Source organism: Ursus americanus, chromosome 8, assembly GCF_024610735.1.
Source record: "Ursus americanus isolate L20-20 chromosome 8, mUrsAme1.1.p, whole genome shotgun sequence".
NCBI classification, from domain to species: domain Eukaryota; kingdom Metazoa; phylum Chordata; class Mammalia; order Carnivora; family Ursidae; genus Ursus; species Ursus americanus.
Genome location: NC_142134.1, coordinates 25,514,627 through 25,540,805, shown reverse-complemented (window position 1 = coordinate 25,540,805; position 26,179 = coordinate 25,514,627). Strand labels below are relative to the sequence as shown.

General features: G+C 39.7%; 1 protein-coding gene and 1 pseudogene across 4 annotated transcripts in view; both read right to left on the bottom strand.

Annotated features, from left to right (window-relative positions):
- LOC148109538 (large ribosomal subunit protein eL42-like) lies at positions 1 to 15,062 on the bottom strand (annotated as a pseudogene).
- Positions 1 to 26,179, bottom strand: part of G3BP2 (G3BP stress granule assembly factor 2) — an 80,469-nt gene that overhangs the window by 17,799 nt on the left and 36,491 nt on the right. For 2 of the 4 annotated variants that reach the window (XM_045789723.2, XM_045789751.2), the window contains exon 1: positions 15,263 to 15,468. The exons of 1 other annotated variant lie outside the window; for it this stretch is intronic. The gene's annotated coding sequence lies outside the window, so the exon portion shown is untranslated. Of the gene's footprint in view, positions 1 to 15,068; positions 15,219 to 15,262; positions 15,469 to 26,179 lie in introns of those variants that run through there. One more of the 4 variants, XM_045789741.2, reaches the window with a different exon arrangement.

The following is a 26,179-nucleotide window of genomic DNA, read 5'->3' as shown; positions in this document are numbered from 1 at the left end:
GAGCAAAAACAAGAATGATAACTATTAAAAACTCATCTTTGTAAACTTCCAGGAAGTAAATTTTCTTAGCCATACAAACAGGAATAAAGACAATACATTTATTGAAAAGCAATTTACAACAACAAAATAATAAATTCCCAACAACTACTGGTAACTTCCAATATGTGCAGTTCCTCTTTGTCTCTATTCCTCAATTACCCCCCCACCCCCACATAGTTCTTTGTCTTATTCCGAGAAAGTACCATGCTGCCTCACAGTATGAACAACATAACCAAGTCTTTTCCATGCACAGTACCGCTTTCCTCTGGTGACTATAATCCATGTCCTCCGATTCCGATAGTTTACTTTTGAAAATTAGGCAGAAGGCACAAGTCAGGACCTGGAGATTAGACTTATTATGGGAAAGTACGGACTTGTATTTTCTATTTGCTCTCCTTAGAACTATTTCACTGTGTCAAAATGATAATAATTACCATTAAAAATCAGCAATAACCTGAGTACGCAGAGAATATTTTTTTTACATTTGGTATATGTCCAGTATTTCTTTCCGTTAACTAAGTAATAAGCATCTAACTATATTGCCAGGTGTTCTTTGATAAAGGGGACAGCGTGGTGAACAAGATTAAGACTTTAGCCCTCCAGAAGTTTATAATCGGGTGGAATTTAAGAAACAAAACAAGCAAAAGGGAAAAAAATATGAGAGACAAATCAAGAAACAGACCCTTAAATCCAGAGAACAAACTGATGGTTAAACCAGAGGGGAGGTGGGTGGGGGGATGGGTTAAATAGGTGATCAACACAGGGTGATGTATGGAAGTGCTGAATCTGTATACTGTACACCTGAAACTAATGTAATACTGTATGTTAACTAGAATTAAAATAAAAACTTAAAAGTTCATAATCTGTCATGGATTATAAACAAGCACACAGGAAACAGAATGGGTGAGGTGCTACGATGAAGTACTGCTAAGCTGAAATCTCAAAGGTATGATCAAGAATAACAAATCCACAGTCAAGGCAGGGGGAGGGAGGGTCTATGCTGATGGGGGGGCTTAAAAATAAAAGAAAAACAAATACAAAATACATATAGGAACACAATAATTTAAAGTAAATGAATTATATATGGTTATAGCCCCCAGATCAGTCAAAATTATAACATCAGGAATTGGAAAAGAGGGAGAAGAAAATAGAAAGTTAAATATTATTTGTTTAAATATATATATATGTATATAATTTATAATCAAATATCCTTTCTCCTATTACACTTAAAAGTTATGAAAAAAATCCACTGTATCTGTATTTACTGGGCAAATTGGGATACAGTTTAAATTCCTGCTTACAAATAAATCTCAATGTAGGTTTCTTTCTTTTCTTTCTTTTTTTTTAGAGAGGGAGGAGGAGGGGTAGAAGGAGAGTGGGAGAGAGAAAGAATCCTAAACAGGCTACACGCCCAGTGCAGAGGACACAGGGTTCAGTCTCAGAACCAGGAGATCATGACCTGGGCCAAAACCAAGAGCCGCACTTAACCGACTGAGTCACCCAGGTGTCCCTAGGTTTCCTTTAAACAAAAAATTCTATAGCCAAAGAAAACCTGCCATAATCATTACAATTGTGATAATGTTTTTAAATAAAAATCAGGAGGCACACTTGGGTGGTTCAGCTGATTGTCTGACTTCAGCCCAGTTTATGATCTCAGGGTCCTGGAATCAAGCCCCAAGTTGGCCTCTGCACTCAGGTCTGCTTGTCCCTCTCCCTCTGCCCCCACCCCCACTCGTGCACACGCGCTCTCTCCCTCTCTCTCAAGTTAAATCTTTAGAAATAGGGGTGCCTGGGTGGCTCAGCTGGTTAAGCATCTGCCTTTGGCTCAGGTCATGATCCTGGGATCCAGCCCCGCCTTGGGCTCCCTGCTCAATGGGGAGTCTGCTTCTCCCTCTCCCGCTCCTCCTGCTTGTGCTGCTTGTGCTTGCGCGCACTCTCTGTGAAATGAGTAAATAAAATCTTAAAAAAAAAAATCTTTATAAATACATAAACCATGGCAGAGCCTACAGGCAAGACTGTAGCTCTATACAATCCCAGTGTTTTCTCTCCTTTTATGACAGTCCTGAAATGGTACAAAACCCCACAAACCTGTTTAAATTTTTAATGCCTCACTTGCTTTCAAAAATAGTTAATTCACTGCTTCCAGTGGCAGGGTCTAGGGATGAGGCAGTAACAAGAAGCCTTTGAAGCAGTTCACGGAGATGAAGAGGAAGCTAAGGCTTTCCAACAGAAACAAAAAGAGAAGCAGCTGGAGGAACTAAAGTGAAGGGTATGGGGAAGGGTCCCCAGGCCACAGGTGAGAAATCTGGCAGGAAGTAAGCAGTTCCTTGTGTCTCCATTAGGAGACTGTTACCTGATTTCCACTGCTGTTTAAAACATCTGATTCTCTGCCATAACATTTTGCTACCTATACCTAGAATGAAGTGTTGTGTCAGAGCCTGTTGTACATTAAAGAATAAACTTTGGAAAAGAAGAAAAAAAAAACCCATACAGTGGGGCTCATCTTCTCTTTACTCCCTCTTACTCAGCCATTGCTACCTTAGCTGTAAGGTCAGAGTAAACCCAGCCTAGAATCCTGCCCATCTGCTCTTCAGTCTTTGTTCTACCTTGAATTCTGTATCACCTACAATTAAACGATCTTTTTTTAAAAAAAGAAAAGAAAACTTTAATTCACAAAGCACAATCAGATAGTGTCACTTCAGGTGCCATTTGTTTCCCCTAAACCTAAAAACTTCCAATAAGGACTAGCAAATCCTAATGCATAAAAGAATTCCCATCTGCTACATTTAAAGTAACAAAGCTAAGCAACACAGTATTTTTATTTTGAATAATGGGGAAGTGTAAAGAACAGACTTATCTAGTAACATTTTATAAAATAACTAAAATGAAAATTAATACATACTTTAATACTGTAACTGATGCCAAAATAATACTACGATGTGGTAAGATACTAACTTAACCTCCAAATACAATAGCTATGTACAAAACAGTTTTGTTCAAATGGTAAATAATAGAAATGCTATTAGGGACTGCTGATGGATTTGGAGATTCTCATGTTTTTCTTCCTTCTCTTCGTATTTCCAGATTTTCTACAATGACACTGTCATCTATCCCAAATCTTCCATCACATTCATGAAGGATACATTTACCTACCATTTTGGTCACATACATATAACCAAAGTAAAAAAAAAAAAAAAAAAAGACTGAATACATGTATCAATACCAAAGAAAGGTCAGAATACACTTTAGAGTTATTGTAACAAAGTTTGAGAGGCTTTCAAAAGCCCACCATCTACATATAAAATCATGAGTATGGTGGTCACGTCATCAATACAGATCAGAGACAGGCAAGGTAGACACACAGTGAAGGCAACTTTAACGAGATTATTCAATAAATTATTCAAAGGAGGTAACTTGGAAAGTGAACCTCAAATGGTGGATGAGGTAAGGCAATGCTAATGTGGTAAAAGGCTAAACAAAGAGCTATACAGAGGCTGGGCAGAGTCCATCTTTAGGTACAGGGAAGGCTTCCACAGGGAATGATAAAACAAAAAGAAGTTACTCATAGGATACTTCTTCCTTATTAACTCTGATTTAAAGTGAGTCAGAATTTAGTGGGCTGGGGGCACCTGGGTGGCTCAGATGGTTAAAGCATCTGCCTTGGGCTCAGGTCATGATCTCTGGGTCCTGGGACTGAGCCCCCAGAGTTGGGGTCCTGGCTCAGCGGGTAATCTGCTTCTCCCCTTCCTCTGCTCATGTTCTCTCTATCCCTGTCTCAAATGAATAAATTTCAAAAATCTTTAAAAAAAAAAAAAGAATTTAGTGGGCTAAATATAACTGGTGGAAATTAACCACATCAACATCAACCCGAAATATATTAGAGACAAAAGGGAAAAAAGTAACCTGACTTACCTATTTTTCAAGACACACTAATTTATTTGTTCTACACAAACTGCCATCTTGCCCATCTTCCCTAGAGTAGGAAAATTAACAGTGCAATACATAAGGAATGCATCAAAGAAACATTAAGATTAAATTATAAATGAACCACCAACAGGTAGTCTGGGTAGCTGTAGGAAGTTAAGACTTGGAAAACTGAGTAATACAAAGCTTGCATTTATAATTCATACACAGCCAATATAGACAAGAATTTGGTCAAGGGGAAAAACAAAAGAGCCAAATTATACATTCAGAATAAAAGTGATTACAAGAACAATTGTGCTGTTTTTATTATTCACAGCAAAGTACCCAACTCTTAGGTAAGCAATTTCTGGGATTTGGGTCCTTTCATTTCTTTTTTAAATTCCTTCTTTAAATTTTTTTTAGATTTTATTTGAGAGAGAGAGACAGAGTGAGAGAGCTGGAGGAGAGGGAGAGGCAGATGGAAAAGCAGGCTCCCTGCTCAGCGGGGAGCCGGACACAGGGCTGGATACCCAGACTTCGGGATCACCACCTGAGCTGAAGGCAGATGCCTGAATAAGCCACCTAGACGCCCCTAAAAAAATTTTAATTTTTAAAAATGAAAACAATTTTTAAAAAAGATTTTATTTGAGAGAGAGAGACAGTGAGAGAGAGAGCATGAGAGAGGGGGAGGGGCAGAGGGAGAGGGAGAAGCAGGCTCCCAGCTGAGCAGGGAGCCCAATGCCCAATCCCAGGATCCTGGGATCATGACCTCAGCTGAAGGCAGAGGCTTAACCGACTGAGCCACCCAGGTGCCCCTCATTTCTTTTCAAAAAGTTATTAAAAAAAAAAAACACAACACACTGAACATGGGACAGAAAAAGCTTTTAACTATCTAAGGCCATGAAAAAGCTATGACCTTTTTGGATCTTAATTTTCTAAGTTACAAACTGAGATACGATCTCTGGTCAAACCCACAAAACTATACGATTCAACAAAGATAGCCAAGATTAAAGGATACTTATGTACAAAAAGAATCTTCTTCAGTTGGTTGTTAGCTCTAGCACCTTCAAAGATAAGAGCAATTATCATCTAACATCTTTTTAGATAAAGTAAAACTGCATGTATTAAACCCCATTTTTCCCATGAACACATGAAAATGCGGAGATTTCTGCCACACTGGGATCCATACTGTAAAATTTCCTTGTTAAGTAAAAACAATTGGTCCTTTTTATTCATCCAGATGCCAACATGATTATATCTGGTTTCCCTCACTACTTAGAGCCTTAACTATTTCAGAGATCATCATTCTACTTTTCACCTTTATCTCACTTAAAATCCCCATATATTGTGTATCATCAACATTCTTTTATTCATTCTTGTTTCTTAAAATGATTCCTCTTCATTTGCCTAGACTAATTCCTGAAGCATATCTACTCCAGCTCTCATGGGAAATTGCTATCAATTGCCACTATCTTTTCTTAATCTCTTAATACCATCGAGAGGGAAGTGGAGGAAAGAAAAGTAACACATATATACACAAGAAAAAAAAAGAAGTCACATTGGGCTTCATCCTATAATATACTTCGATTTCTTCAATTTCAAAATAACTTAAAAAAAAAAAAAACTATTATCAACCAAAGGAATTTTTGGTTCCTTCCTAGGCTAAAACTTCAGCTTTTAGTTAAGTACTTAGGTTTTTTGCTTACTTTCTCGTTAAAAGTAAGTTTGGTGAATCACAAACTAGTATAATGAAGCTGCCCACAAAGCAAAGAATCTCAGGCTACAACATAGATGTAATGTCTAAAATGAGCTGATAGGGGCGCCTGGGTGGCACAGCGGTTGGGCGTCTGCCTTCGGCTCAGGGCGTGATCCCGGCGTTCTGGGATCGAGCCCCATATCAGGCTCCTCCGCTATGAGCCTGCTTCTTCCTCTCCCACTCCCCCTGCTTGTGTTCCCTCTCTCGCTGGCTGTCTCTATCTCTGTCAAATAAATAAATAAATAAAATCTTTAAAAAAAAAATAAAATAAAAATAAAATAAAATGAGCTGATAATTCTACTTTGTAAAAGTTAACTACTGGTTGAACAGTAAATGGAAATTTCAGGAAGGTAGATCAATATAATGCAAGAATAACCAGAATAGAGCTACTTCATAAATAGACAGTCATTGCTGGTATTTATTCCAGAGACTAACTGAACAATTTAGAGGAAATATAGTAAAATAATGTATGTCTAACAACATTAGATTAGGTTGTTCCAACACTAGGATTCTAAAATTCTATTAAACAAGAACTAAAACCTTTGATTCCTACTCCAATACTCATTCCATACCTTCCTATCTGTAACAACTGAAATCCTATGCATTCTTTAGGACCAGATATTGTATCCCTGAAAATCATTCCTGATTCTTCTATAAACTATAACTGTCTTTCCTCTGAATTCTCAAAGTACTTGAGTCTTTATCATGGCACTTTCTTAATCATATAGTTCCCTAAATTACTAACTGTGCATTAATCTTCCTCAACTCTCCTCTCAAATATAATCTGAGCTCTCCCTTAAATATAATTCTCTGGAAAGTCACTTTTTTTTTTTTTTGATGGCACTACTTTATTTCCCTCTTAAAAGACCAACTGCAACCAAATGAAGTGAACATAACCTCAAGATTTTATCATCTTCGTAATATAACAAAATATGAAGCCTAGAACTGGATCACTTGGCCCTTTCTCTTATCTCCTCCCAGTTCAAAATGCTTGCATCTCTTAATAGCCAGCATTCTCTTAGTCTGCAATTGGGCTCAACACATTCAAGCCTCAGCACAATCTTCTTTGTAGTTTTAGCCTTTTTCCAGAAAATTGGCTTAATCTGCCCACCACAGCCATGCTGCTTCCTGTCATAACACTGCTTTCCCTGGGCATAAAGAGAATCTTTGCCTTTCTTGTACTGTGTCACTTCGTGGGGCTGGTGCTTGCCTCACTTCTTGCAGAAAGTCCGGCGGGTTTTAGGAACGTTCACCATGTTTGAGAGAACACTATCTGCATGGGAAGCTGGAAAGTCACAATTCTTAAAAACCCACCGACCTCTCCTCAGTCTTCCACTTGTCTGCATCGGCATCGCTGATAACCTCCTCCCAATGCTTCTACTAGAGTTCTACGTAAGGCAACTTTCCTTCTCATCAAAATGCAGAAGTTCTCAAAGTTCTGTCTTCTAACCTGGAAATTTCAGAGAGTCTAATGGCTTTAGCTCTCATATCTACCTAAATGTAAATCTAGTCTCTACCATGAGCTCAAATTTTACATTTTAACCCCATGCCGAATACCCACACATGCCCTCATAGGTTATATGCATCTCAGAATGTTTTCCTTATTTCTGTTAATGATGCCACCATCTTCTTGGCTAGAATGATCAATCCTAAGTGACTTTCCTTCTTTAAGCTTCAAACTGTGAAATCCTGACAACTCAAAAGTTTCTCAGATTTTGTCCCATTCTTTCCACTTCTACTGAATTTACACTCTACATCTTCCTCAAATCTTCCAAACTTCTTTATCACGTTCAGCATACATTAAATACAGTAAAATTCAAACACCTGCATTTAACTTGAAGTATAAGGTACTTCACAGAAATCCATGACATTCATGGTCCTGACAAACTTTCCAAATTTATCTCCAATCACACTTTTCACCTCAATAACAAATTCTGTGTTTGAAGAGCAGTATGCCACTCACCATCATTCCCCGAACCTGCAATTTTCATTCTTTAGGCCACTGTCTTATTTCATTCAACCTAAGATGGGTGAATAGGTGGGAAAACACAAATTCTTCCAACATTTAATGAATGTCTACTATATATGTATCAAAAACTATGTAAGGAAAAACAATGGTGAACATGAAAGACATGATCTGCTGCTCCAAAGAAATTTAAAGTCCAGTGGGAGACAAAATTCCTAAACACAATTATGTGATAAATGCTACAGCCCTATCACAAAGAATATACCATTTGAAAACTGGAACAGGCGTAGAAATTGGACATGAAGAAAATGAGGAAGTATCTCAAGCCAAAGCTAAGAGAAAATTTTTAGGGGATGACTATCTCCTCAAAACCTTATGCCACCAAATCCTTCCCCTATTCATTCTTCAAAAACCTGCCCAAAATCTCATTCCAGTTGTACCTCTGGCTTTCCTAACTAGGGTCCACCAGAAAGGATCAACCGTTTCTTCCTCTTAGTATCATAGATCTCTTCTTTAGCTCTAACTTTTGCACGTAATCCTAATAATATATGTACATGAGCACAGACACATCCCTCTCCTATTTGGAAGACTCCTCTATGCTAATGCTAAGCATAAGCCTGGCAGCATTATGCTTCCAGATGCTCAAGAGACATAATCTTCGTAGCATCCGCCATTGCTGTGCACATAACAGGATTAAAAAATCTGTTGAACAATTCTGATACGAAAGCCCTAAGAGAAGCAACAACTAAAATACAAAGATATCTCAGTAGTTAATGAATAAAACTATGGAGGAATGTTAATGAATAGATTAAATACATTAAGCACACAATTTCAAGCTATCTTTAAAGTCAATCACTGGGACGGCACCTGGGTGGCTGATGGGTTAGGCATCTGCCTTTGGCTCAGGTCATGATCTTCGGGTCCTGGGATGGAGCCCCAGGTCAGGCTCCCAGCTCAGCTGGGAGTCTGCTTCTCCCTCTCCCTCTGCCTGTGCTCTCTCTCTCTCAAATGAATAAATAAAATCTTAAAAAAAAAAAAAAGTCAATCATCTACACTCCTGTGCTTATTTATATGTAATTGTATATTCGTACAGTCATCTACAAGAATACATACTACTCTTGTAATATGAAGTTAGAGAGTTTTGAGATTAAAGGTCCAAACAAATCAAACACAGCAGTTTTGGCACAAATAATTTTAAGAACTTTTAGAACTTTAAAATCAGAACTTAAAGCTCTGATTTTAGAACTTTAAGAAATTTTAGAAATCCCCCCCAAATTAGCATTACAACAGACCTACACAATATAGTCAATTTCTTTTCAAAGGTACCAAGGTAATTTTATCTTTTCAACAAAAAGATTTGGGGACAACCTGACATCCACACATTAAAAAGAAAAGGAAGTCTGACTCATACTTGGCACCCACATACAAAAATTACGTTGAAATGGACCACAGACATAAATGTAAAACCTAAAATTTCTAGAAGAAAACTTTTGTACCCTTACGTTAAGTAAAGATTTTAGATAAAACACAAGAATTAAAAAAAAAAACACCTGCAAGTTGGACCTCCATCAAAATATAAAACCTTTCATTTAAAGTCATCATTTAGAAAATGAAAAGACAAGCCACAGTCTGAAAAAAGTATCTGTATAATAAATATATGATAAAGGACTTGTATCCAGAAAAAAACTATATCTCTCGTAACTTAAAAAAAAAAAGCACTACTGAAGGCTAAAAAAGTTGGTATTACATGATTCTACTGATACGACATTCTGTAAAATGCAAAACTATACGATTAAATCAGATCGGGGCGCCTGGGTGGCACAGCGGTTGGGCGTCTGCCTTCGGCTCAGGGCGTGATCCCGGCGTTCTGGGATCAAGCCCCACATCAGGCTCCTCTGCTATGAGCCTGCTTCTTCCTCTCCCACTCCCCCTGCTTGTGTTCCCTCTCTCACTGGCTGTCTCCATCTCTGTCAAATAAATAAATAAATAAAATCTTTAAAAATAAATAAATAAATAAATCGGATCAGAGGCCGGAGGAATAAAGGACTATAAAGGAACAGGAGAGAACTTCTAGGGTGATGGGACTATTTTATATCTTGACCATGGTGGTGGTTTCATGACTGTATGTTGACATGACTTCATGTCTAAAGTCATTAAACCACACATGAAGAGTTGGTAAATTATTCCCCAAATTTTAAATTTAGCAATACAATTATGCTTCATTATGTCAATCATTTCATGAACATGTATGCAGAATCCCTTAACGCAATATACGGGAACCATGGTACTCTGCAACTCAGAATATCCAGTTCAAAAAAAGGCAATTTATTCAAAATTGACACCTTTCACTTATAAAATAAACAAAAATGAAAATTATTGGTAACATCCAGTATTGTTCAGGGTGTGGGGAAATGGGGTCTTCCACAATGTTTGTGAAAATATAAACCGTTACAACCTTTTGGCGATGTAATTTTGCAGTTTTAAAAAATTAATTAAAAATGAACGCATAAACCCGTAATTCCACTTCTAAGATACATTACAAAGAACTACACATACAACTGCACAAAGATGTATATTCAAAGTTGTTCAATGCCACAAAAAAAAATCAAGCGGTCTAAATATCCATCAACAGGGAAATGGAAGGCTATAAAATACAAAATTATGCACTCATTTAAAATAGGGGAAAATAAGAAAATCATAAATGTGGACAAGAAATACTGTCCACAAAAGTAATAAGCAAATTGTAGAATAATTTATAAACCCCATCTTTGGAAAAAAACATGATATAAAACGAACAAACACTCATGGGTCCAGGAAAAATAAAAAACGGCTATATACCAATTCTTGTCACCACCGGTAAGACATTAAATACTATTTTAAAATTTTCATTTAATATCTGATAACCTTCTAACAGATACATGTTACTCATTAGAAAACATGGCTCTAGGGTAGGGGTGCCTGGCTGGCTCAGTGGGTAGAGCAAGCAACTCTTAATCTGGGGGTTGTGAGTGTAAGCCCACACAGACGTAGAGATTACTAAAAGAAATAATTAAACTTAAAAAAAAAAAAAGAAATGAAAACATGACTCTACAATAAAGGCCAAGAGTGTGAGAATTCATTTACCACTACTAGTAAAACAAAAAGGCAATCCCTGACATTAAGCCTACATTAGTGACAATTTATGGTTAAAGTTTAAGTGTGCTTAAATATTACCAACTAATTGAAGATAGCACTGAGGAGGCTGAGATGGGGAAAACAGACTAATACCATGCTGGTATTAAACTGAGCAGTTGCGTACAGAATGAGTAATAACGAAAAGGGTACTGAAAAAAAAAAAAAAAAAAGAAAAGAAAAGAAAAAAGAAAAACTTACTGCCTAGGATCCTAGGGTGCACTCTCCAAGGTTCCCAAAAGCTGATTTAAAAAATCTTTGATACGCTTACCTGATAAAATACTATTTTTGGTAACCTGATATTAACAGTCTTAGAAACAAAAATACAATGAACCGAACCCTGACTATAACATAAAACATCAATTCATATGCAGTCATTAAAATACTTCAAAGACAATAAAACCATCGAAGAAAACACTGAACACAGTATAAAATTTATAAGTAAGGTATGATTTCAATAATGTACAGGCTACGCATGCACTTGGGCAAGAAAATGAAATTAATTTTTTAGATCTATAACAAAATAGTTTTCAGAGCAGATTACAATGGAAAAGACATGGTAATACAAGCAAAATAATGTCGTATTCCATCAGTTATCTTTAATCTTGGGGATCTCTGAAACGGCATCTCCATTCTCATTAAAGGAATTTCTCCATACAGTGATAAAATGGCTAGATCTACATAAATCATAGACTCCAACTACTACTGTTAACTTCAAACACCTGGCTGCAACCACAATCTATAAGCATCAAAATGCACAATCAAAAATTCACTTTGAGGAACCTGGAGTGTCCTGACCACCATTTATAAAGAGTGATAACTGTAGCATCTTTGGTCAAGTAGTTTGGGGGCAGGGGACGGGACTTTCACTCACTGCAAATTACTGACATGAAATTTCATGCCACATTTTGATGCCATTTCAATGCTTGGAAAAAATAGTCAAAATGAAAATTGCAAAGAAGCTGAGACACTATGCCATCTTATTTAAAAAAAAATCAGGAAACCAAAAGAAAATTTTTAAATCTACGAAAATATTATTTCAGCACTGTAAAGTTACATGTACTGTATCTTGATTTCTATAAAAAGAATAAGATCTCTAGTAACAGGATGCAGTTCTTTACAAGTAAGAAACCATGTTACCAAAGGCCATGTCTCTGCTAGGACACAGATTATCTCTACTACTGGATACTTAACTCCTTTTCCCCTCTAGAGCCCCTTACTCAGAGCGGGTATCACATTAGTCAAGCCCAGGCCCTTTCTCACTAAGCCACGGACTATTCCCAAACTCAACACATAACCTCATATTAAAACTGGAACTTTCTGCAACTCCAGATCTCTTTACTAATCAAAACAGCAAGGAACCTTTTTAAGATTTTTTTAAACTTTTAAGTAATCCCTAAACCCAAAGTGGGGCTGGAACTCACAACCGTGAGATCAAGAGTCCCGTGTTCTACCAGGCCAGCCAGTCGCCCCCAACAATGAATAGCTCTTTAAAGCAGAAACCTTCAATTTGTTGTGGCAGTCCATTGAATGAAAGTATCACAAACAAGATCTAAGTACCAGTGGTAGAAATAAATAAAAGGTAGTTGTGGATTAAGTAAAGTAAGCCTTTTCTTTTCTCAGACCCTAAAGTAAAGGAAGCAAATTTCAAAGTTCAGAAGCTGTTAAAATTGACCAAGCATTATGAAAAGAAAAAGCTGCACCAGGAAAATAAAAGCACACATTTATATTACCCTTTAAAGTTTAACACGTAACCTACATGTTCCTTCATCTCCTTGAAACAGATAGGATATTTAACTTCATTTAGAGAAAAGGAAACTGATGGTTAGGGAGCCTAAGGAAAGGAGTTTACAAGATCCCTCAGTTATAGTTATGAGAGAGGATTTGAAATCAGATCTCCTGTCTCTAGTGATATTTTCATTATACCTGGTTAAGAACCATCACTTTAGAAGAACAGCTATGGAGGCAAGAATATAAAAATCTTCTGAAGTCCAACTGCCAGCTTATTTGATACTGCTGGGAGGAGCGAAAAGGAAAGGGCAGTAACATAATACAACAAAAATCCAAGAGTCATCCAAAATATCTGCAATGATGTACCAAAATAAGGTAAACTATCTAGAAATTAAAAGATATGAATAAACTGAAGATATGAACAGCCATCAAGAAACTGATTCTATTGCTTCTGAAGCCAGTCCAGAGTTCTGGGATAAGAACCGATTTGTCCTAGCAGCTCTTAAACAAGCGTCTACCAATGGAGAGTAACTAAGTCATGTTTGTCAATTAAATTCTACTGAATTTAACTTCAGAAGCAACCCTTAAGTTTGTACCTATCAAACCCAGCCTTGAAAAGGGGTCATTCTCCACCTCTGTATCAACACAGTGTAAAACATGGGCAGTATTAAAGTAACCTAAGAAAGAATTAATGTTCGATACTGATAATGGGTAATCAATAGCAATAATTTTGCAGGATAAGAAAACTGTTAAGAATCTTAACACACCATTAGTATTTACAGATTTTCAGCAACTGATATAGAAATTTTCATTTCTGATCTCTCATAAGTAAAATATGGATAAAGAGTATTTCCTGCTACCAACAGCGCCAATATTACTGAAACTCAAGAATCGAACTAATGAACACTAAATTAGAATATCAAATTATTTAAAGACTTTTCTTCTTCTCCTTTCTTCTGCTTCTGATCCCTAAGTACCCCACGAATATTCTGGTTTTCTCCACTCTTAAGACTTGTTCACCACTAATATTTCAACCCCAAATATTTAAAAACCTGAACCATAACAACTCCGAACAAGCAATCCATTTGAGGTCCTTATCCTCGCAATTCCTTGATAGCGTTTCAGAACTAAACAGCCTCTAGAGACTAAATCATAACACAGGAATACACATGACTAATCCCCCAAATTTAAGAAAATAGGAAGGTAATATCACCAAAGAAACTACACATAATCCGGTTCTAAGAAGTTCAAGCTAATCATACCGTGTATCTTTTAAAACCAGGAATTTTGGACATCAAAAGGACCACTGGATACTACACCAAGGCCAAGTGTTTACTTACAAACTTTGTTCACATGCCTAAGGCTATATTAACTGCCTAATATGGAGCTTAGACAAGGAATCCCCATCTTCTTTCCCTCTAACATACGGGGCTCCCTAACTGCAGTTGATGGTTCACGAATCCAGGTACCGGCAATGCTAACATTTGGAGGACTAGCACGGTATGTGGAGCCTTGAACCTAAAAACAGTATTTTAACCCAAGTTGAAATCTTAACTTGGGGAGAGGAGGGTCAACTTTGCTATCATTCCAGCTTCGGTGCACGAGTTTTGTTGTTGTTGTTTTTTAAAGGGAGCAAAGGCACCTACCCTCAAATAAATTAAAAAAAAAAAAATCTGTTAAGAAATTAGGTATGCCTTGGGGGGGAAAATGATCTATGCGGAAAACTGAAGATGCAGATCTATATTCGCTCTAAATCGGCACAGAGCCATCTTAAGAAATCTGCTTTTAAAGACGCAGATAAAATTCGATCAGATTCGACTAACAAAAATCAACACGATCTAGGGAAGCTTATGTTTTTCTCGTTGACTATCCTTCCACTGCCCCCCCCCCCCAAAGTGGGGGAAGAGGAAGAAACCCATTTCCAAAAGCACTCAAACATCTTTTCTATTCCCGGGTCAATACAGGATTGTCTGCATAAAAAGAGCAGGAAAAAGGTGTACGTTATATACAGCCAGGGTTTCTGAACACGTTAGGGATAAACCCGAGAGGGGCCAAAGACCGAGGAACACTAGGTACTGGGTAAGCAAAGCGGCGGCTGCCTTCAAACCCGGATTCTGTTTCGGTGCAGAGAAATGGTGCCCGGAGGCCGCTACTTTCGCATCTGCGTCGCTTCTGCCTCCGCCGACACAGCCTCTTTTCCCCTCCCCCACGGGCGGGGCGGCGACGGCCTCCCCGCTCCCTTAGAACCGGGAATAAGAGACGCAAACGACTCGGAGACAAGGCTGGTGGGCTCCCCACCCTAAAACATCCTCTCCAGAAAGCCTACTCCTCCACGTCCCGTATTAAGCCTCCACCAGCGCGCCTTTCGGAGCTGCTGCGTCTCCGGTCCCAGCTCGCCACCTCATCTCCAACAAATCCGGGCCCCACCTGTGCCCTCCGGGCCCTTCGTCCGCACAACGCGCGCCGGTCACCTCCCTTCCCACGCGGCCTCCCATCCCTCACCTGAGAGGAAAGGCTTGACTTCTTTCACGCACACACGGCAGCGTAGGCAGCCGGCAAGAACAATGTCTCTCTCTGCCGCGACACCTCCGACAATACGGCTCACGCACAGGACGGTTGCCTCGAGCCGCGGCGCGCGAAGGGAATGTCCCCTTCCGACCACCACACAGACCTCCCTTCCCGGCCCCCGTACACACCTCCAACCAACAGCGGCGGCGGGTACGTCGCGCGGAGGTCAGCAGGAGAGTCGCCGAGGACAGGCTGCAGCGGATTCTTCTCGCTCGCCGCACCCTCCCTCCGACAAACCTCAAGCCTCGGAAGCCGGAGAGCCGCGAGCTCGTTTCCCTTACAACCACCTCCTCCCGGGCGCCAGGATCTGCGGCGAGCGACAAGGAACACGGACGTCCCGCCCCCTTTGCCGCCGCCCCCTCTTATTGTTTTACCCCTGCCGAAAGGGCTGGGGAACCCCCCAGCACGGCTTTAGCCAATCACGCACCTCCTTCGCGAGCTAGACCCAACCTTCTCGCGTTTCTCTGCGGAGCACGCGCAGAACGCCGCCGCGCTCACGTACTCTCGCGCCCAGAAAGCCGGGGAACCGGAACCGGCCTGAAGCCGCGGCGAGAGTCCGCTGATTTGACGTCACAAGGAGGCTGCCTTTCTACTGCCCTACGGCTCTGGCCTTGCCGCCCTTCGAGATCGCGCCCGAACAGGAACCGGTTGGCTGCAGCGCAGTGTCTTTTGCGGTGTCTTTTGGAGAGCGATATTTCTGGTCCTTTTGATTATTAATGTTAAAAGGGAAGAAATTTAGTCATTTTTTCTTTGAACTAGGTGTGTGCAGGTTGCTTCACTAGACCATAAAATGCAGCCAGTGGTTTCAGCTGTTTGCACCCTAAACTCACCTATATTGTTTATTAACCCTTCCTAGGAAATGGAGGTATTAAACTCCACCGAGAAGGTCAAATTCACCCTAACAGCTCAAAGCAATATATGTTATGGAGCCGCCTAGGTGCTAGGCCCTAGGATGTGGAAAAATTTAATGCGGCCTGCACAGAGGGGAAAAGAATCTTATTTCTTTGTGTGCCTGTTCTGTATTTAGGTGTTGCTAAATACATACTAAGCGTTTTACATACTAAGGCCGCTGAAAGGCTGAAATCCCAGGAGATACCAGGATTACAGCCCTGTCCTAGATCTAGGCCCAGACTTGGCCCCAGGGCATAGCTGGGAAAACAGTAGACACGACTCTCGTGACCTTGATTCATGGAAAAAGCCAAATCTCCTTACAGTCAAGGAAGCCACTTTGGACCTTAGTTCTGGCAATGTTTGTCAAAAGAATATCAAGACCAGAGGCATTTTTGGAAGGAAGGGCTGAGAAAATGATGAAAGAAATGAAAGGGCAATTAGAAAAGGAAAGAACACATTTATTACGTGCCCATGTACCAAACATAATGTGGGAATAGACATTTCATCAGTTTTAAGAGCAATTATAAGGTACTTTCCACATATGAAAACCAAGGTTTAGAGAGGCATTGCCAACATCTGAACCTCCAAAAACGTCACTGTTTTTACCTTAGTTTCCTTAATCATTTTGTTACGTGAAAAATATTTGAGCAGACCATAACGTTTATGAAATGAACTTTGACGTGTTTTTTTTCCTTTGAAGCATAACATATTACATGCAGATTTCCCTTTAATACTTCTGTACTAGACAGTCTTCAAATTACTTTATGTAATTGTTTAAGCATAACAATAACCCTATAGAGTAGTTACTATCTTATGTCCATTTTACAGATGAAGAAGTTGAAGTTTACAGAGATCAAGTATCTTTCCAAGGTCACATAGCTACTGTTTTGGGTGGAGCTGGATCAAATACAAGCCATCCACCATTATACTCCATGGCCTTAACCACAGGCTGTAGAATACTCTCACTGTATTAATTGCCACAATTTATTTATTTATCCATCTATCTATCTATCTCCTCTACTGCTGATTTGATATTTCGATTGTTTCCAGCTTGGGTTTGTTTATCTATCTATCTATCTATCTATCTATCTATCTATCTATCTCCTCTACTGCTGATTTGATATTTCGATTGTTTCCGGTTTGGGATTCTTATTCACAGCCACTGTTATTCTTTCCAATAACAGATCCTGGTGCATAGGTATAAAAGTTTCTTTAGAGCAATGGTTCTCAGAAATTAACCTACATCAGAATCACCCGGAGTGCTTGTTAAGCTACAGATTGCTGAGCCCCACTCCCAGGGTTTCTGATTCATCACGTCTGTGTTGAGGCCTGAGAATTTACATTTCTAACAAGTTCCCAGGTGATGATGCTATTGCTCCTCTCCTAACCACACTTTAAAAACCCACTGACTGGGGTGCCTGGCTGGCTCAGTCAGTGAAGCATGCAACTCTTGATGGGGTCGTGAGTTCAAGCCCCACACTGGGTGTAGAGATTACTTAAAAATCTTAAAAACAAAACAAAACAAAACCACTGACTTATGGGTCGAGTCGACAAACTTACACTGTAAAGGGCCAGAGAGTGAATATCTTAAGTTTTGAGGGCCACAAATGGTCTTTTTACATATCCCACCCTACCCCCTTTCGAAATCCATTAAAAATGTAAAGAAACAGGGGCACCTGGGTGACTCAGTTGGTTGAGCATCAGACTCTTGGTTTCCGCTCAGGTCATGATCTTAGGGTTGTGGGATGGAGCCCAGCCTTGGGCTCTTGCACTCAGCGGGCAGTTTGCTTGAGGTTCTCTCTCTTCCTCTTCCTCTTCCTCTTCCTCTTCCTCTTCCTCTCCCTCTCCCTCTCCCCTTCCCTCCACTCGAGCTCTCTAAAATAAATCTTTTTTTTTTTTTAAGATTTTATTTATTCTTTTGAGAGAGAGACAGAGACAGAGCACAAACGGGGAGAGGCAGAGGGAGAGGGAGAAGCAGACTCCCGGATGAGCTGGGAACCTGATATGGGGGTCAATCCCAGGACCTAGAGATCATGACCTGAGCCAAAGGCAGACGCCCCTAAAATAAATAAATCTTAAAAAAAAAAAAAAAAAGAAAAAAAGAGGGACGCCTGGATGGCTCAGTCGGTTGGGTGTCTGCCTTTGGCTCAGGTCATGATCCCAGGGTACTGGGATCGAGCCCCACGTCAGGCACCCTGCTCAGTGGGGATCCTGCTTTTCCCTCTCCCTCTGCCGTTTCCCCTGCTTGTGCTCTCTTGCTCTCTCTGTCAAATAAATAAATAAAATCTTTTAAAAAAAGAAAAGATTCTCTCCCTCTGCCGCTCCCTCCTTCCCTGCTCTCTCTCTCTCAAAAAAAGTAGAAACATTTTTCGCTTAGCTCTAGGGCTATCCAAAAATAGGCCTCAGGCAACCCCTGCTCTAGGATCAATACCAATAAGTGAGTTACTGGGAAAAAAGATTCAGCTATCTTCAATTTAGTAAAAAACCATAAACTGTTTTCCTAAGTGGTGATTTTTACTTCCTGAATATCGCTCAAGTCTGTGCCCTTTGAATGCCTCTCCATACTTAGAGCATCTGCCCAGGTTGAGGCCCCTTTCATCCTTCCAGAATGATTGCAGCAGCCTCCTAATGTCCCTGCCCTTCAAATACAACCTCCACAAAACATCCTCTCCCCTAATAGACTGTAAGGCTGGGAGACCAGTGTGTATTGCAATGCTTCAGTGACTCAAGCCAAAAACCTTTAAGTCAAACTTGACTCTCATACCACACAGCCAATCATCAATAAACTTCTATTCCCCCTACCATCAATATTTAATCTGGATTAAACACTGCTCATCACTATTACTACTATTATCATAGTCCAGGCCACCATCGCCTACTGCAACAGCCTTCCACTGGTCTCGATGCTTCCACACATCCCACAGCAGTCTAATCTCACAGGCACAGCAACCAGATCCTTCACAGCTACAATCAGATGACATTTCAAAACCTTCCAAAGGCAACACAATCAAATTCCAAGTCCTGGGGTGCCTGGGTGGTTCAGTTGGTTAAGCGTCTGCCTTTAGCTCAGGACATGACCTCAGGGTCCTGGGATCGAGCCCCACATGGGGCTCTCTGCTCAGTGGGGAGCCTGCTTCTCCCTGTCCCTCTGTCTGCTGCTCCCCCTACTTGTGCTCACTCTCTGTCAAATAAATAAATAAAATCTTAAACAAAATAAAATAAAATTCCAAGTCCTGACTGGCCTACAAGGCCTACCTGATCTAGTCTTTATGTTATTTCCACCTCTTTTCTTACGACTTTTTCTTTTATACACCTACTCTTCAGTTTATCCAAAGTCTGTAACAAATCAAAGTAAATTGCATCTGTTGATTTCTCCAAGTACTCCTACTAAAAGATCTCACTCAAGCATTCTAAGGTGAGTTGGATATGATTTTCCCCTGCCCAAACTATCCCTTAGAATTTGAGTTGATCTAATACTGCTTAAACAGTCTACTAGCTTGTCTAAGCTGTATTCTATGGTTATTTTGTATTTTCTATATATTCTATAGTTCCTAGATTCTCTTCTAGATTTTTCTTTAAATAAATAGAAGTCAAATGGTAATCTATGGGGCACCTGGGTGGCTTAGTCAGTGGAGCATCCGACTCTTGGTTTTGGCTGGGGACGTGATCTGGTAGTCACGGCATCAAGCCCCCTGTCAGGTCGGCACTGGGCAGGGAGTCTACTTGAGATTCTCTCTTTCCCTCTCCCTCTGCTCCTGCTCCCGGTTCTTCTCACGCTCACTCACACTCTTTCTCTTTAATAAGTAAATAAAGTTAAAAAATGTGTGTATATATATGTTCAAATGGTGATCTACGGGTTGTCTGGCAGAATGTCCACTTAATTACCATATAGGATTCTTTAAAACTCCTGGGGGGGCGCCTGGGTGGCACAGCGGTTAGGCGTCTGCCTTCGGCTCAGGGCGTGATCCCGGCGTTATGGGATCGAGCCCCACATCAGGCTCCTCTGCTGTGAGCCTGCTTCTTCCTCTCCCACTCCCCCTGCTTGTGTTCCCTCTCTCGCTGGCTGTCTCTCTCTCTGTCGAATAAATAAATAAAATCTTTAAAAAAATAAATAAATAAAACTCCTGGGATTCCTTCATTCCATAGCCACCACTGAGTGCCAATGTATCAAGCAGAGCACTAGGCTCAGGATGAGGCAAAATAATTGAAACTTAGTGTCTTCAGCGAATGGGGAGAGGGACAAGGGAGAGAAAAGAGAGAGCGAGAGGAGGAAAGGGAGAAAAATAGAAAAAGACAGGCAGAGAGACACAGTGAAAGAGGGAGACTCAGAGAAAGGCGGTCGGGAGACAATGACCATAGAGGGTACTGTTAAGTGATAATGCACTAGGAATACCGAACAACACTTTGTACTTCTTCACAACACTGAATTTTTTTTTTTTAAAGATTTTATTTATTCATTTGACAGAGAGAGAGATAGCCAGCGAGAGAGGGAACACAGGCAAGGGGAGTGGGAGAGGAAGAAGCAGGCTCCCAGCAGAGGAGCCTGATGTGGGGCTCGCTCCCAGAACGCTGCGATCACGCCCTGAGCTGAAGGCAGACGCTTAATGACTGCGCCACCCAGGCGCCCCCACAACACTGAATTTTTAAATGTATAATATCTGATGTTTTCCCTCTTGTATACACACATACCCCGTAAGTTCCACGAGGGAAGATCTCTCGTTTGCCTCTGCAATCCAGCACCTGGTACTGGCTGAGTAAAAGTGCGGCCCTGGGGCGCCTGGGTGGCTCCGATGGTGAAGCCTTCAGCTCAGCTCATGATCTCAGCAGAGTCTGCTTCTCCCTCTCCCTCCGCCTCTCCCCCTGCTTGTGCTCTCTCTCTGTATCGCTCTGTCTTAAATGAATAAATAAAATCTTAAAAAAAAAAAGTGCTGCCGTAAAGTCTCCATGAATTGTGTGAATGACCATTTGACAGCAGACAGAGGGCACAACAGTCTTAGTCCTGGGCACCTCGTAGTTGTGATGTTTTTGCCCTAACTTCTAAAACAGTATATGATTTGTAGATTTCTATTGTTTCTTGATGAATGATAATTTTAAGACTGTAGGTTTTCCCCCTGCTTATAGTTTAGGCGACATCCCATAGGTTCTATTCACTACTATTGTTATTCTAAGCAGCTTGGAGGTGTAGTTTACATTTACTTTTTGATTCAGTTCTTGTTTAGAGATAGGTTATTGAGAATGTCTGAATAGTTTTAATTTTTAAATTTAATTTTTTAACTTTTACTTGTTTTAGTCTGTGAGTATGGCAGGTACGTTTCCGTGCTTCGTAGAATTGTTGAGATTTTTTTTTGCAGCCTAATACAGGTACAAGTTTTGCAAGTTGTCTATAATAATATATTTTTTCAAAAAGTGAAAACGACTTTTAAGAGAAGACAGTGGCAAGGAGAAAAGAAGTTTGAGGAGTGTATAAGTGGCAAAAAATGTGATGATTAACTAGATATGGGGAGTAAGGGAGAAGCCCAGCATTGGATGCTTTGCTGGGGTTTTTTCTGGGTGACAAGAAAGCGGTAGGTAATATTCACTGAGACGTGAATACAGACTTCAGTCAATATTCTTCCAAATATTTTCTATCCATATTCTTTTTTAAATAAAGATTTTATTTATTTATTTATTTATTATTTGAGAGAGAGAGAGCGGAAGGAGGGGGGACAGGAGCAGAGGGAGAAGGACAAGCAGACTCCTCGCTGAGCATGGAGCCAAGGTGGGGCTTAATCCCACGACCCTGAGATCAGGACCTGAGCCAAAATCAAGAGTTGGACACTTAACTGACTGAGCTACCCAGGTGGCTCTATCCATACTCTTATATAAAATAATATACTAGTTACTTCATTTCAATACTTTCTGACTGAACTGAATGCCACCTTAGGTCTTCTCCAAACACTGAATCAAGAGGAAACCATTTACTCTCCATTTCTTACCCTGCTCTAGTTCTGTTCATAGCACTTCTCACTACCTGACATGTATCATTTGGTGGGTTTTTAAAAGTCGTTGGCCTCCCAATAAACTTGAGTTCCATAAGGGCTCAAATTTGGTCTGTTTTGTTCAAAGATACATCTCTGCCACAAAGGAGACATTCAAAAATAATTAGTGAATAAATAAATGGATGTGTATGTGTGTATGGAGACAGATGGAGAGAAATGGGATCATAATTAAACATGGTTTTGCAGGATACTACTTTTTTCTTAACAGTATAATTTGGGCATCCTTTTATGTTAGTACATAGGTCTACCTAATTTTTTCCGCCAATGGTTACATAGATGAGGAATGACTTTTTAAGCTTAGAGGCAAGAGAATCAATTATAAAGAAAATTATGAGGATATAACCAAAACAAATATAAGCTATGTACTTGTACACTTCTGTCACAAATTTGAGTCAAAAGGACTAATAAAATTTGATAAGAAATCAATATGAAACTCTAATGAAGGGGCACGTGGGTGGCGCAGTTGGTTAAGCGTCTGCCTTCAGCTCAGGTCATGGTTTGGGAATCCCTGGATTGAACCCTGCATCAGGCTCCTTGCTCAGCAGGGTGTCTGCTTCTCCCTCTCTCTCTGCTCCTCCCCAGCTCCTGCTCTCTCGCTTGCTCACTCTCTCTCTCAAATAAATAAAATTTTTAAAAAGAAAAAACCTAATCAAAAAACATGCAAAGGATGTCGAATTCATAGAAAAAAGTACGTAGCATTAAAAATACATAGTACATACATGAAGAGCTGTTAAAATGAAACAAGGGCAAACCATAAATAAATGTAAATATTTGTAAATGAAAACATCCAATATGAAAACCAAGCCCCTTTGTACATTTCTGTTGCAAGTAAACGTTAATTCATCCTTTAAAAAAAGTAATTTGGCAAGATATATCAAAAACTTTAAAATGTTTGCACTTTTTAAGCCAATAATTCCACTTCTAGGTATATATCTCTCTTAGGATATGCACCAAGAAGTGCACTATGGAGATGCCTGGCTGGCTCAGTCAGTGGAGCATGCAACTCTTGATCTTGGGGTTGTGAGTTCAAGCCCCGCCCTGGATGTAGAGATTACTTAAAAATAAAATCTTAAAAAAAAAAAAAAGTTCATTGTAATGTTATTTACTTATCACCATTTAAAAACTGGAGGCATCTTAAAAATAAAAAATAAATTTAAAAAATTAAAACTGAAGGCATCTTAAATACCTTACAGTGAATGGTTAAATAATTCACATAATCTTGACACATCCACATCTAAACCTGTAAGTTTAAATACTCAAAAATACATTTTTATGTTTCACATTTATGTTTCAACAAACATGTTTATGATGCATTCATAAGTCTAAAATATGGTACTCAATTTTCTATTAAGTAGGAACATGTTTCATGTTTTTGGTCAGCTTAATGTTTTTCTGTACCTCCTACTTTTCCAATGTCATATGTTACTTTCACAATAAAAAAATTATTAAATTGTTAAGGTGTTGCCTTAGTGCCTAAGGGAGGGGAAGCTTTGAATTTTTCATTCTTTCAGCTCTGTCTCCCTTTCCTCTCATAACATATAAAGAAACAATTTATATCATTTGACTAGAAATACCAAATCAAGCCATGAGAAGATAGAAGTGGTAAAACAAAAGAAATGAAATTACTAAAGAAGAAATCAGACTAATCAGACAAAAATCTGCCAATTGATGTTGAAGAAAAGATGCCGCCAGACATATAGAAAGACTTTGATATATTTTTTTCTCTCAAAGAAAAGAATTGGATCCAATCATTAGCAGATAAATTTCTAAAAAGAGTAAAATTACTAGAACTATATTAACTGATTCCTGATTTTATTATAGACTTCGGCATAAAATACTCATTTGTCATTTTAATTTACCAGGCTTTTCCTTTATGCCCTCTTATTTGACCATTTTCAACCTAACTGTATCTTTTTTTTTTCCTTTAAGATTTTATTTATTTGAGAGAGAGAGAGCAAGTGAGAGCACAAGCAGAGGGGAGAGGCAGAGGGAGAGGAAGAAGCAGACTCTCAGCCGAGCAGGGAGCCCAAGGTGAGGCGGGGCTAGATCCCGGGACCCCAGGACCATGACCGGAGCTGAAGGCAGGTGCTTAACCAACTGAGCCACCCAGGCGCCCCAAACTAAATGGATCTTAAAACGCCATCATCACCATTTTGCTGATGAAGTAAGTGTGTTTAAGAGATGACTTTTCATGCATGTTTCAAGGCCACACTTACCCCCCACAGAAGTAGGGTTTATGTAGGACCCCAAAATATGAAGACTAGGCATTGGGGGTCAAATCCAAATCCTGAAAGGATCCTTGTTTTTCTTGGGAAGTATCTTTATTCATCACAATTTTAGCCTTCCAACGCTTACAACGACATTTAACCTTTCGAGACAGGCATAATGAGTGTCTTGGACTGGCTACCAATCCAGTTAGTAAGGATTATGATGCCAGCAGCGTAGTCTGGGCTTTGGAGCCCGGCTGCCTGGATTTGCACCCTAGCTTCACTTCATCACTTGTTAGGTATATTACCTAGGTATTTTACTTCAGGCAGGATACTTAACATTTCTGTGCTTCAGTGTTTCTCATCCGTAAAATGGGAACAATAATATTTATCTTATTAGAACATTGTGAAGATTAGATGTAAAACATCTACAACTGTGTCTGGCACATGGGTAAATGTTCAATCAACATGAGCATTTAATGTTTGGTGTTTAAAAAAGCATATGCACCAAATGCTTTCAACTGATTCCTTTTTCCATGATTGCTCATTGATTTCCTTGGAAGTAAAACTTACATTTGTATAGCACTTTACAGTTTTCAAAACACTTTCAAACACAATTCATTTCAGTTTCACAAGCAATTCACAAAGTAGGCAAGCTGTACAAAGCTACAAGTGGCCAATTTAGAAAGAGACCCCAGAATCTCCCGGGGTTCCTGCCACTATGCCACGTCCCACTGTTAAATGAACTTTCGCAGCCTTGGAGCAAGCCTTCCTGATGGAAAACATGTTATTTGGGAACTTCAGGACTCTCTTGGTGCAGCTGGCTCCTTTGCAAAGCTTTCTGATGCAAAGAGAAACCTGTTCCCAGGAGTAGGATGAATCCATTCCTTTTAGAGCAGAATAGGGGAAAGGCTATTATGGCCTGAAGAAAGAATCAAACCTTAATTTCCCCTGAAATCTTTCCATCCACTATCCTTGTAAGCCTGGGACAGGTTAGGGTCTAAAGAGATGTTCTTCCTCTCTGTTTGATCATTGTGTTAAAATACGTCACACATCCAGAAAGATGCATAAAACATTTGAGTGACCTACCCATTTGTTAAGTATAAAATGGAACAATATGACTGCTTGAAGTAGGTGGTGGGCGTTAGCTACCTAACTGGTTTTGACCATACTCTTTAAGTCTTCAAGCAGCGAAGGTTCTAAATGCTACCAGCTTGGGAGAATAAAGGCTGCCAACTTGAAGGAGGTCACTTCTTCAGAATTTAAAGACGAAAATCTCATCAAAAATCAACCCAAAGTCGATTTCGGTCGGAAGAGTGTGCGACTTTTGATCTCTACGTGGTGAGTTCGAGCCTCACGTTGGGTGTCGAGATTTCAAAATAAATAAATAAACTTAAAAAAAAATCAACCCAAAGAATTAGGTTACGAGATTACAAAAGTAACCCATCTGATTAATGGTTTATAAATTCTAATGGATTCTATCCAATGCTCATGAAGCTATGATGGCAGCTAAAATCACCTCGGGCTGAGTGCTCTAAAAGATACAGTAATCCTGGGAAGTACAACAACTAAAGATAATGTAAATAAAAGAAGAGTCGTCTGCCCTGAGTTGCCTGGAGTCCAAAAAATGATGACTTTGGAAGGAGGCAAAATTTCACCAGTGTTTATCTTGCACTGTCCAGGGTAGATTATATTTGGCAGACATGAATATTCTAATCATTACTGGGTTACATGGTGTATTTACTTTTGCAAGCCTTCTAGTCTGGATATGAGATGCCTTGAGGACATCCAGTTCTCTCCTCTTACTGCTCACCAAGCTCTCTGACCCACAGGAGGGGCTCTATTTATTGAAAAGGTATATCCCCCTTTGTGAAATAATATTCTGGTGGGTCATTAATTGGTCTCTAAT